We start from the raw sequence: 13,025 nt of genomic DNA on the forward strand, positions 1-13,025 counted from the left end.
ATTCAGTTAGACAGTGATTTGGCATATGAGGAGAAACCAGTCAGGATTCTCGAATTTGCCAGTCGAGTTACCCACAGCAAGGTTATCAAGTTTTGCAAAGTTCAGTGGAGCCACCATACCGAGGATGAAGCCACCTGGGAACGAGAGGATGATCTACGCAAGGACCACACACACCTATTTTCTAGCCAACCCGAATCTCGAGGGCGAGATTCATCTTAAGGGGGGTAGGTTTGTAACATCCCAAAATTTTCAATTTGGAATGTTATACATAGATCATTCATGCATATCATATTTTAATTTGCATATTTGCTTTGCGATTCTCGAAATTCTACGCAACTCAAGGACCCACGGACAGAGTTGGGGATTTCACCGTTTTCATATTTGAACTTTATCAAATATCGAAACGAGGATCATTTGTTTCAATTATTTTTCTCTCCGAAAACATTTCATATTAAAATATAAGAGAGGAGACAATATGACTTCTCCAAAATAAAGGAAATATGGGAGGAAAATATTAAAAACAAATAAACATTTTTATTTGGATTTTAATGCTATTTTATTTGAATTAGGAAAAATATGTGTTTTTCAAAATTGCGTAAGAGTCCTAAATAAGTGTTCACCTTGTCCGGCATATTTTTGGAGGACGGGGAAAATTTATTTCGGAATTTTTGGAGTCCGTTTAGTATTTCTTTTCTTTGTTTTTCTGCGACATGTTTAAAAAAAAGGAAACCGACCTACCGGGCCGTGTCCGCCTGGGACACCGACCCGGCCGGCCTCTTATAAGTCGCGGCCCTCCAGCCCCCCCCCCCAAACCCTAGCCACCCCAAGCCCCGCACCCCAGCCGCCGCCGCCCGCGCTAGCGCCGCCGACGCCGCCTCACCGAGCCGCCGACCCCGCCGGAGTTCCCGCCGCCGCCGCCGTCACGTTTGCCGAGGTAGCCATCGGTTTTTAAAAAAAAACGTTCGGTTATATTTCGAAAAACCAAAATTCATTTTTTTAGATTAGATCGGTTCGGTTTTTCCGTCGGTTTATTTATTTTGCGGACGTTCGTTCGTACGTTCGTTTTAGCGAACGCCGTTCATCCGTTAGTCACAGACAGCAAACGTTCGTTCGTTAGTCTGTTCTTCAGTTTTTCTTTTTCCAGGGTTTTCCGTGATTATTTTTGATCGCGATTTCTGCCCTGTTTTTCGTTTTAGTTTATCTTTTCGCTCGTTAGTCGGAATCAGGCGATTCAAGCGCATGGATCTTCGTCTCGAAGCCCTCTTTCTGTTTAACCAACTTGAACAAGATTTTGTTACTGTAAAATTTGACTTTAGTCTAGATTAGTAATCGGATCTTGTTTCTTTCATAGTTTGAGTTTCGTTGCTCCGTTTGATTTTATTCTTTTTGCAAATCGGAGTTCTTCAGTTGAACTTTCTAGTTAGATCTTCTTATTTGAGTTTTACCCGTGCATATTTTCTTGATTTCTTATGTATGCTATTGTTTGTTTGCGAAAGAACACCCGGAGTGCAAAGCGTGCTACTACGAGTCCCTAGGATTTGCAGATCATCAGCAAGGCAAGTAACACTTTGATCATACCCCTTTATCACCCAGTTTTATGCATTAGTTTCAACCCTCACACTTTGCATGAGTAGGATCTCTTAACATGTGGGTCTGGGAAGTAGATGATGAGGTAGAACCTATTACGTGTTTTATTATCAAACCCCTGGGAGTTACTTCTACATTATGCTTATATTGCCATGATATGCTCATAGACGTGGATTGGGTTTGAGTGTATCCATGACAGATGTGAGTTGTTAATTAATGGTTCAACTTAAGGTGGCTACTTTAATACACATCTGGGTGGATTGCTTGTGGGCACCTGGAGAATCCAGTGTTGTCCTAGGATATCTCGGAGTACCCGTGTGATCATCCTACGGTCCGCCACCCAGGCTCAAAGGGATCATAAGACTATTCATGCTAGAAATTTCCGTGTGCTGCCACAAGCCATTATGTGCTCTAGGATAGTTGAGTAAGTTGCGTGAGATCTTGAAGAGGTGGACTAGCAGATGTAGGGGATTGTAGGTGTACCGGTCCGCCCGGAGTAAATACAAAATGCTTCTGAAAGATTGTGTCTCGGTCATCCGCTTCTCAAACACCATGTAGTGCGAGAAATCCAATGGAGGAGATCGAGTCTTGTGGGGAAAAGTGCGCAAACCTCTGCAGAGTGTACAAACAAATCATGGTTAGCCGTGTCCCCAGTTATGGACATCTTGAGTATCTGGTTCGTGGATTATCATATGGATCTCATCACTCTAAATTAATTTGTTGGGTTGATAATTACTTTTAATTGGGGTTGAGTTGGAGGAACCTTCTCAATGTTGTTCAACTACCATGATAGTTAAATAAAATATATTCCTTCGTTGTAGGGAAAATTAGCTTTTCGCAAAACATTTTAACCATAGAGCCTCCACCAACCATATATGCATGTAGTGATAGTTTTTATCTGTTCATTACTCTCCTGTGTTACAATGCCAGCATATTCCATGTGATGACCCGTATTCGGGCTGCAACGTATCATGTTGCAGACTTTTCAAACGGGGAGTAAGGTGCGATAGGTCGTTTGTCATGCACTCAGCTGTGCCGTTGGAGTTGATGGACTCACTTTATCTTCCAATCCTTCGGTTGTTATCGTATTAGATGGCCTTAAGCCATATTTATTGTAATAAGTTCTCTCTTGAGACATTCGATGTAATAAGTGTGTGATTGCCACTATGTTATAAATCCTTCGAGTATTGTGTGTGTCAGCATTACCGATCCAGGGATGACACTGAAGCATAGAGACTTGATCGTTTGAGGTCGGGTCGCTACAAGTAGTGAAAAAGTGGCAAGCGTGCATGGACTCTAAAGAAAGGGGATCTATAGGAGATGCAAGATAAGGGCTAAAACTGCTGCCTCCCTACGTCTACTTCATTTTTGGATTGAACTAATAAGTTCTGTAAAGCAGGAAGTGGATGACTTGAGAGAACCGTGACGAACATGCTAATGGGCTATATGAACTGCTATAACCTAATGCGGATCTGAAGCAGAAAAGGAGTACCTGACGAAGTTGAAGAAGAGTGGGCGGTGCGCCGCCGTTATCTGGTCCGGTCAGGTTCATGCAGCGGCCTTTGTCGGAGTCGCTGGTGAAGAACGGTTGGAGCGTCAGAGCTCTTGTGCTGCAGAGGTCGCAAGGAGGAAGAAGAAGTGGAGGCGAAGGAGGTAAAAGTGAAAAAGGAACCCCCTTTGTGCCTATTTATAAGGGAAAAGGTGAAACAGTGAAACAACAGGTGCAGAAATCAAGGAGATGTCATAATTATCTTAACACTGGAGGCGCCTCGATTCTCGGATGACCAATTAATGTAAAAAGATCGGTTGTGATGTCATAGGATTTTTCTGGATTTATCTCGCATGATGTCATGGTGGGTTACAGTGATTTGTTCAAAGTTAAGCATTGGAAAGAAGACTCGCCAACCAGAAGAAAGTGAAGATTGACATGAACAAGTTCAAATCAATCTGGGGCCTAATGTTGGGGACAAAACCCCGCAGTGTGACCCTCCCAGGAGGGCCGGGTTACACTATTGGCAACTCAAGAATAAAAGGCTTAGATGCGCCTGAAAAGACATGAAGACTAGAGGCGGCTTAAGAAGCGGGCATGTTGGAGGCCCTAGACCCAGGGGTGTGAACCGCCCGATGGTGACTTGCCTGGTAAGGCAAGTCGACTTAGAAACTGAGTTGGTCACATTGTGTGATCTGACTTGGACTCTTGTAAGCCCAGGGCCTCGACCTGTGTATATAAAGGCGATACCCTACGGCGGGTTAATTCAAGAAACAATTGATCGATAGCTAGGTCAAGCGATTCCGCTCCCTTGTAATCAATACCCAAGCAATAGTCAACAAAAGCAGGAGTAGGCTTTTACCTCGTTGAGAGGGGCTGAACCTAGGAAATCCATGTGTCCTTTGTCCCATTCAACCCCTTCAAGCTAACCTACGTTGCGACTAAGTCCTTTCACAAGGGCATCTGTCGTGACAAGACCACGACACAAGTCATAGAAAGCCACTCAACATTTTCATCATGGTCTTCTCCTTATGATGACTCAATAGAAGAAAATAATTATAGAGAAACACACAAAAATATTTTTGGAGTTTTTAGTTTTTACCTAAAGGAAGCAAATTAACGAAGGAAAAACAAAATTGAGAAAAACTATTTACACAGGAAAGCTCCCGACCAGCAAAAGAAGAAGCGAGAAATGTTTTTGGGTTTTCTTTTTAATACTACAACTAATTAAACTAGAAAGGAAAATCGAAAAGAAGCGAGAAATATTTTTGGATTTTCTCTAAGTTTTGCAAGCACACAAGAAGAAAGCAAAAGTAAAACTAACAAGGATTATACAATGAAAGAGGAGGAACACCGACAACTAGAATGCAATGTGTGAACGTGAATGTAATGTCGGTGAGAAAATGTACTCCCCCAAGCTTAGGCTCTTGCCTAGCTTAGTAATCACCAACGCTGGTCTAGGTAATAATCAAAGTGGTGGCTCGTGGAGGCTCTCCGTGCAGCTTCTACTGCTACATTGTACTCACGTGCCTCACTCTCATAGATGAAACATATTTGTTTCCTCTGAAAATCAAAGAGAGCAGGTGCAGGCAAAATAACAGACACGACATGATATTTATCGAATATTAAGTTATAGTCATAGTTCGAAGCTCCATCCCTAATAAAATCATGGAGTTGCATTGCCTCAAAGTCTAAGTATTTGTCATGTAGAATAGGATCATTGGGCCTAGGCGAGACCCTAGCCTCGCAGCTATGCGAGAGGCATAAATTCCTCCATATAGATCACCATTACCGATGTTGCGATGCAACCTACGTGCAACAATTGCCCCAAGATTATACGGTTTAAGTCATGTTACGGCAGTGTGAATAATGCTCAAATTGGGGGCACAAAGTGCACTACAATCTTTTTTTACGAGAGATACATTTTCCATTAAACAGTGCAAAGTAACGAATAGCGGGAAAATGAATGCTTTTTATTCTAGCATGTGTAACTCCCCTATCCTCACCATTTCAAAGGCTGTTAAGGAACATCTCATAATCAGGTCTAGGTGGTTTGCTAAGCGAACCCCAATATGGAATTTTGCATGCATCATAGAATTCTTCTAGAGACATTCCATAGGATCTATCATATAAGTGAAACGAGACTCTAGAACTGCAAGAGTGATACTCAAACTTTTTCATGAACGAATGTGTAAGGTCGTAGTGTTGTGTGCACTTATCTGTGAGGAAGGGAGCGAGCTCAGTATTATGATTGTATTGTTTGAATTCTTCCTTAATACCCGCACCTATCAGGAATTCATCACACGGCCACCAGCATGATTTTGCTTCAGCGGTCCGTGCAAAACTTTCCCTTGGTTCGACATACGCTTGATGTACCGAGCTCCCACTTGAGGATCCCTCCGAGGACCACCTCCTCAAAGAACTCCTCCTAAATAAGTTCATTTTCCTAAGAACAAATTTCTAAAAAAAATTGGACCACTAAATGATGTCAATAAAACTTCACAAGATTGTTAGCAACTACTCATATGAATGTCTAGAGGCTATATCAAGCATTCAAACTACTTGGAACTCAAGTAATTCAACATGCAAGCTCATTTCTTGTAGCACCAAGAGAAGCTAATTATGCAAAATATAATACAGTAAAGCAAAACCTAACTGGAGCAATGGAGGAGTCACATACCAAGGAGCAATCCCCAAAACAGTTTCGGAAATGGAGCTCTGAGCAAAGAGATCAAAAATCTCAGGTTTGGGGGCAAGAACACGAGGGAGAGAGCTACCAGGAATTTTTTCTAGAGGTAAGGGATGAAGTGGGCTAAAGGGATAAGTGAGGGAGTCATGTGAGGCCCACAAGCCACATGGGCGCGCCTAGGGGGTCATGCCCATGTGCCCCGTGGGCAGTAGGGGCATCCCCCAAGGTTGTCATCAGTGCAAAAAATTCTCAAATATTCCAGAAAAAATCATGTTAAAATTTTACATCATTCTGAGCACTTTTATTTTTTGGCCATTTTTTATTGCACGGATAATTCAGAAAATAGGAAAATCATGGCATTTTGTTGTATTTAACTAAGAATAATAGAGAACAAATAGTAGGTACATAAGGTTGTGCTTACTAAATTCATCGACCTCATGCCCCAAAAAAGAATCCATTAATAAAGTTGATCAAGTCTTATTAACAAACTATTTACGAGTAACATGAATCCAAAGAATCTTCGTATAACACTAGGTTACCTCAACGGGTATATGCATCTCCCCAATAATAAGAGTTTTATATTCTTTTTTACAGTAGGAAGAGGGAGTTGAAAACTTCCAATAGTAATTTTCGAAGCTTTTTCAATAATATTAATACCATTCACTTGAAATTGTTTCTTCGGAAAGTGTATCGTATGCTCATCACCATTGATAAAGTGATCTTGCTTTTTTGCAAGCATTAATAGCCCCTGCAATATTCAAAAAGGGTCTATCAAGGATAATCGACATGTTGTTGTCCTTGGGCATATCAAGTATAACAAAGTCTATTAAGATAGTCACGTTTGCAACTACAACAGGCACATCCTCACAAATACCGATAGGTGTGGCAGTTGATTTTTAAACCATTTGCAATGATATATCAATAGGTGTCAGTTTATTCAAATCAAGCCTTCTATATAAAGAGAAAGGCATAACACTAACACCGGCTCCCAAATCACATAAAGCAGTTTGACATAGTTTCTTTTAATGGAGCATGGTATATTAGGTATTCCTGGATCTCCTAGTTTCTTAGGTACTCCATTCTTAAAAGAATAATTTGTGAGCATGGTGGAGATTTCAGCTTTAGGTATCTTTCTTTTATTAGTGACAATATCATTCATATATTTAGCATATGGGTTCATCTTTAAAATATCAGTCAAACAAGTACTCAAAAAGACTGGCCTGAGCATTTTAGCAAAGCATTGAAATTCTTCCTCATCCTTATTCTTAGGTGGCTTAGTACAAAAGGCATGGGTTTCTAAGCCAATGGTTCTCTTTATTTACCATTTTTTCTAGCAATGGAATTTGTTTTATCGTAACGTTTATTCTTAGGAGGTGGGTTATCAAGATCAACAGCACGTTCTACTTGAGCATCATTATCAGGTTCTTTATCATTGTCTGGTTGAGCATCAACATGAATGTCATCATTATCATTATCATTATCACTATTTGAATGTTCATTACCAGATTGTGTCTCATCATCAGAAATAGAAACTTCATTACTATTCTCAGAAGGTTTTTCTACCTCATGTTCACTAGAAGCATGCAAAGTCCTATCATTTTTATTTTTATTTTTCTTCTTAGATGGACTAGATTTCTCTGAGAATCTTGTTCAATTCTTTTAGGGTGACCGCTTCAAAGTCCTATCATTTTTATTTTATTTTTTATTTTTCTTCTTAGATGTACTAGATTTCTATGAGAATCTTGTTCAATTCGTTTAGGGTGACCTTCAGGATAAAGTGGCTCCTGAGTCATTCTACCTCCTCTAGTCATTACTCTAACATCATAATCATTCATATTATTATTCATCTCATTGAGCAAATCATTTTGATACTTAGAAACTTGTTCTAAGTGAGTTTGGACCATGTATGCATGTTTACCTAGACCTTTCACATCATTAGCAATTCTAAACATTAAATCACTCAAACGATCTATCATGAAGGCATTATGTTTTAATTGCTTGGTAACATACATATTAAAGTGTTCTTGCTTAACAATGTAATTGTCAAATTTGTCCAGGCATTGACTAGCGGATTTATTATAAGCAATATCACCTTCAACAAATCTATTAAGAGAATTTACCTTTACTACCTGTGTCGGGGTGTCAATTCCATGTATTTCTTCAATAGGTGGTAAATTCTTAACATCTTTAGCTTTAATACCCTTTTCTTTCATAGATTTCTCTGCCTCTTGTATATCTTCGGGACGTGTCCAATCATTATCATTCCTCAATATATTATTCAATAGTTATTCCGCTTGTTCAACAGTTCGTTCCCTGAAACACAACCAACACAACTATCCAGGTAGTCCCTAGAAGCGTCGGTTAGTCCATTACAAAAGATATCCACTATTTCATTTTTCTCAACAGGATGATCAGGCAAAACATTAAGTAATTGGAGAAGCCTCCCTCAAGATTGAGGGAGATTCTCTTCTTTAATTTACGCAAAGTTAAATATTTCTTGAAAGGCAGCTTGTTTCTTATGAGTAGGAAAATATTTTTCGGAGAAGTAATATATCATATCCTGGGGACTACGCACACAGCCAGGAGCAAGAGTATGAAGCCATATCTTAGCATCACCTTTTAGTGAGAAAGGAAACAACTTAAGGATATAGTAGGAGCGATTTTTTTCCTCACGAGCAAATAGGGTGGTTATATCATTCAATTTAAAGGTGTGCCACAACAGTTTCTGATTCATAACCATAGAAAGGATCGGATTCAACCAAAGTAATTAACTCAAGATCAACAGGGAATTCATAATCCTTATCAGTGACAAAGATAGGTGAAGTAGAAAACTTAGGATCATATTTCATTCTTGCATTCAGAGATTTTCTTTTTCTTTTAGCTTACATAGTAATTTCTTAACATCATCTCTATCATTGCAAGCAAGAGGTTCTCTAGTTATCACCTCACCAACAACATAGCCCTCGGGTATCTTAGGAATTTCAATTGTAGGGGAGCTAGGTATAATAGTTGAATCATAAATTTCATCAGTTTCACCATTTTCAAATTCTTTAGCTTTAGCAAGTTGTTCATCAAGAAATTCACCTAGTGGACTAGTTTCATCAAGCAAAGTACTGGCATCATCAATAGCATCATACATAGTAGAAGTAGCATCATCAATTACGTGCGACACATCAGAATTAATAGCAGGTGGTGGTCTCGCAAGCCTATTCAAAACAGAAGGTGAACCAAGTGCAGAGCTAGATGGCAGTTCCTTACCGCCCCTTGTTTTAGAGGGAATGATCTCGGTTCTACCATCCTTCATATTCTTCATAGTGATCAACAGATATAAATCCCAAGTGACTCGGCAAATAGAGCTATGCTCCCCGGCAACGGCGCCAGAAAAAGTTCTTGATAATCCACAAGTATAGGGGATCGCAACAGTTTTCGAGGGTAGAGTATTCAACCCAAATTTATTGATTCGACACAAGGGGAGCCAAATAATACTTGTAAGTATTAGCAGTTGAGTTTTCAATTCAACCACACTTGGAGAACTAAATATATGCAGCAAATTGATCAGTGGCACAGTAGTATGGTAGTTTGATAGCGGTGGTAATAGTAACAGTAGTAACGGTAACAGTAGCATTATTGTAGTGATTTTAACAGCAGCAACATCAATAGTAACTTAGCAAAGATCAATATATGAAAAGCGTAGGCATTGGATCAATGATGGATAATTGTGTTTGATGACATTCATCATGTGACAGTAACAACCTAGAGCGACATAGAACTAGCTCCAATTCATCAATGTAATGTAGGCATGTATTCCATATATAGTCATACATGCTTATGATAAGAACTTGCATGACATATTTTGTCATACCCTCTCGTGGCAGCGCGGTCCCTAAGGAAACTAAGGGATATTAAGGCCTCCTTTTAATAGAGAACCAGAACAGAGCATTAACATATAGTGAATACATGAACTCCTCAAACTATGGTAATCATCGGAAAGAATCCCAATTATTGTCACCTTAGGGTATGCGGATCATAACACGTAATAGGTGCGTATAACTTCCAAGATAGGATCAAGAACTCAAATATATGCATGAAAGCATAAAGGGTTCAGATCTGAAATCATGGCACTCGAGCCCTAGTGACAAGCATTAAGCATAGCAAAGTCATAGCAACAACAATCTCAGAACATAGTGGATACTAGGGATCAAGCCCTAACAAATTGACTCGATTACATGGTAAATCTCATCCAACCCCATCACCGTCCAGCAGGCCTACAAAGGAATTACTCACTCCCTTTGGTGAGCATCATGAAATTGGTGATGAAGAAGGGTTGGTTATGATGATGGCGATGAATCCCCCTCCCCGGAGCCCCGAGCGGACTCCAGATCTGGCCTCCCAATGAAGAACGGGAGGTGGCGGTGGCTCCATATCGTAAAACGCGATGAAAGTTCTTCTCCTATTTTTAATCCAAAAATAGTAATTTATAGGCTTGAGATTAGGGTCGGCGGAGCCATGTGGGCCCTATGAGCCACATGGGCACTCCCAGGGGGTGGTCGCGCCCATGTGCCTCGTGGGCCACTGGTGGGTCCCCTCTTGTGGATCTGCGCTCCAGTATTTTTTATATATTCCATAAGAAATCTCAAAAGGGTTTCGTCCAATTCTGAGAACTTTTATTTGTACACAAAAAACACCATGGTTGTTCTGCTGAAAACAGTGTCAGTCCGGGTTAGTTTCGTTTAAATCATGCAAATTAGAGTCCAAAACAAGAGCATAAGTGTTTGGAAAAGTAGATACGACGGAGACATATCATTCCTTATTTTAAGAATGAAATTGTTGTTATTGCACCCACACATGATAGTCCTATTGCCTTTTTGAATTATCCTAACTACACTATATCGGAGAAGTTTGCTCTTATTAAGGATTATATTGATGGGTTGCTTTTGTTGAGGAGAGTGTGTCCACGTACCCTCATAGACCGAAAGTGGAAGCGTTAGCTTAATGCAGTTGATGTAGTCGAACGTCTTCTTGATTCAGCCGATCAAGCACCGAACGTACGACACCTCTGAGTTCTGCACACGTTCAGCTCGATGGCGTCCCTCCAACTCTTGATCCAGCAAAGTGTCGAGGGAGAGTTCCGTCAGCATGATGGCGTGGTGACGGTGATGGTGAAGTGATCTGCGCAGGGCTTCGCCTAAGCACTACGTGAATATGACCGGAGGCGTAAACTGTGGAGGGGGCACTGCACACGGCTAACAATGTTTGTTCTGTGTTCTAGCGGTGCCCCCCTCATATATATAGGTTAGAGGGGAGGAGAGGCAGCCAAGGGGGCGCCCCAAGTAGGAGGAATCCTACTTGGGCACCTCCCAATTCGGCCTCCCCCCTTTCCTATTCCTATTCGGAGTAGGAAGGGAAGAGGGAGAAGGGGGAATCCTATTCCCTTTTTTCTTTCCTCCTTCCCCTTTCCTTCTCCAATTTGGCCAACCCATATGGGGGGCGCACCAGCCCCTTTTTGGCTAGTGTGTTTCCCCTCTTGGCCCATAAGGCCCATATAGTTTGTCGGGGGTAGCCCGGAACCCCTTCCGGTGACCCGATACGTACTCGGTACCCTCGAAACACTTCCGGTGTCCAAATACTATCGTCCTATATATGAATATTTACCTCTCCACCATTTCGAGACTCCTCGTCATGTGCGTGATCTCATCCGGGACTCAGAACAACATTTGATCACCAAATCACATAACTCATATAATACAAAATCGTTATTGAATGTTAAGCGTGCGGACCCTATGGGTTCGAGAACTATGTAGACATGACCGAGAAACCTCTCCGGTCAATAACCAATAGCAGCACCTGGATGCTCATATTGGTTCCCACATATTCTATGAAGATCTTTATCGGTCGTACCATAATGACAACATACGTTATTCCCTTTGTCATCGGTATGTTACATGCCCGAGATTCGATCATTAGTATCTTCATACCTAGTTCAATCTGTTACCGGCAAGTCTCTTTACTCGTTCCGTAATGCATCATCATGCAACTAACTCATTAGTCACATTGCTTGCAAGGCTTATCATGATGTGCATTACCGAGAGGGCCCAGAGATACATCTCCGATACTCGGAGTGGCAAATCCTAATGTCGATCTATGCCAACCCAACAAACACCTTTGGAGATACCTGTAGAGCATCTTTATGATCACCCAGTTATGTTGTGACGTTTGGTAGCACACAAGGTATTCCTCCGGTATTCGGGAGTTGCATAATCTCATAGTCAAAGGAATATGTATAAGTCATGAAGAAAGCAGTAGCAATAAAACTTAATGATCATTATGCTAAGCTAACGGGTAGGTCTTATCCATCACATCATTCTCCTAATGATGTGATCCTGTTCATCAAATGACAACACATGTCTATGGTTAGGAAACTTAATCATCTTTGATTAATGAGCTAGTCTAGTAGAGGCTTACTAGGGACACAGTGTTTTGTCTATGTATCCACACATGTATCAAGTTTCCGGTTAATACAATTCTAGCATGAATAATAAACATTTATCATGATATAAGGAAATATAAAATAACAAATTTATTATTGCCTCTAGGGCATATTTCCTTCAGCTTTTTACTATTACACATGATAATTTTGATGAATATAATATGCATGTGCTTTCTGCTCCTATTTGCAATTATTATGAGAGAGGAACCACATCTTCACCTCTCTATGTTTCCAACACAATAAAACTGCAACAAACTATGATATGTATCGACCTTTACTATGTGTGCATGAATTGTTCTTTTATGGCATGTCGATGCATAGGAAGAGAGTTAGACTCCATTGTTATGTGATATATATTACTTTGTGCTCACTACTAAATTACAAATCAATGTTACTTAAAATTGGCATTGATATTCCATGGGATCTGGGTGGATCTATTACTTGAGCACTTTATGCCTAGCTTAATGGCTTTAAAGAAAGCGTTGTCTGGGAGACAATCTAGAAGTTTTAGAGTCATTTACTTATGTTGTGTGCTTCTAAAAGTTTAAAACAAAAAATATAGAGGGGAACCTAAAACTTTCTCAAAAATAAAAGTGAAAGTAAGAAAGATGAGCATTGTTGAAGTGGGAGCTAGCCTTGAACTTTTTTCATGCCCATGGAAACTTTGTGAACCTTGATTACAGAAACCTCTGAACAAAAATAATTACCCCCTTGTACAAATCCATTGTATTATAAAAATTATGTGCCAAGATTTATCGTTAGGGTGTTTAAAT

Source organism: Triticum urartu, chromosome 5A (assembly GCF_056163025.1).
Source record: "Triticum urartu cultivar PI428250 chromosome 5A, HENAU_Tu73, whole genome shotgun sequence".
Lineage (NCBI taxonomy): Eukaryota > Viridiplantae > Streptophyta > Magnoliopsida > Poales > Poaceae > Triticum > Triticum urartu.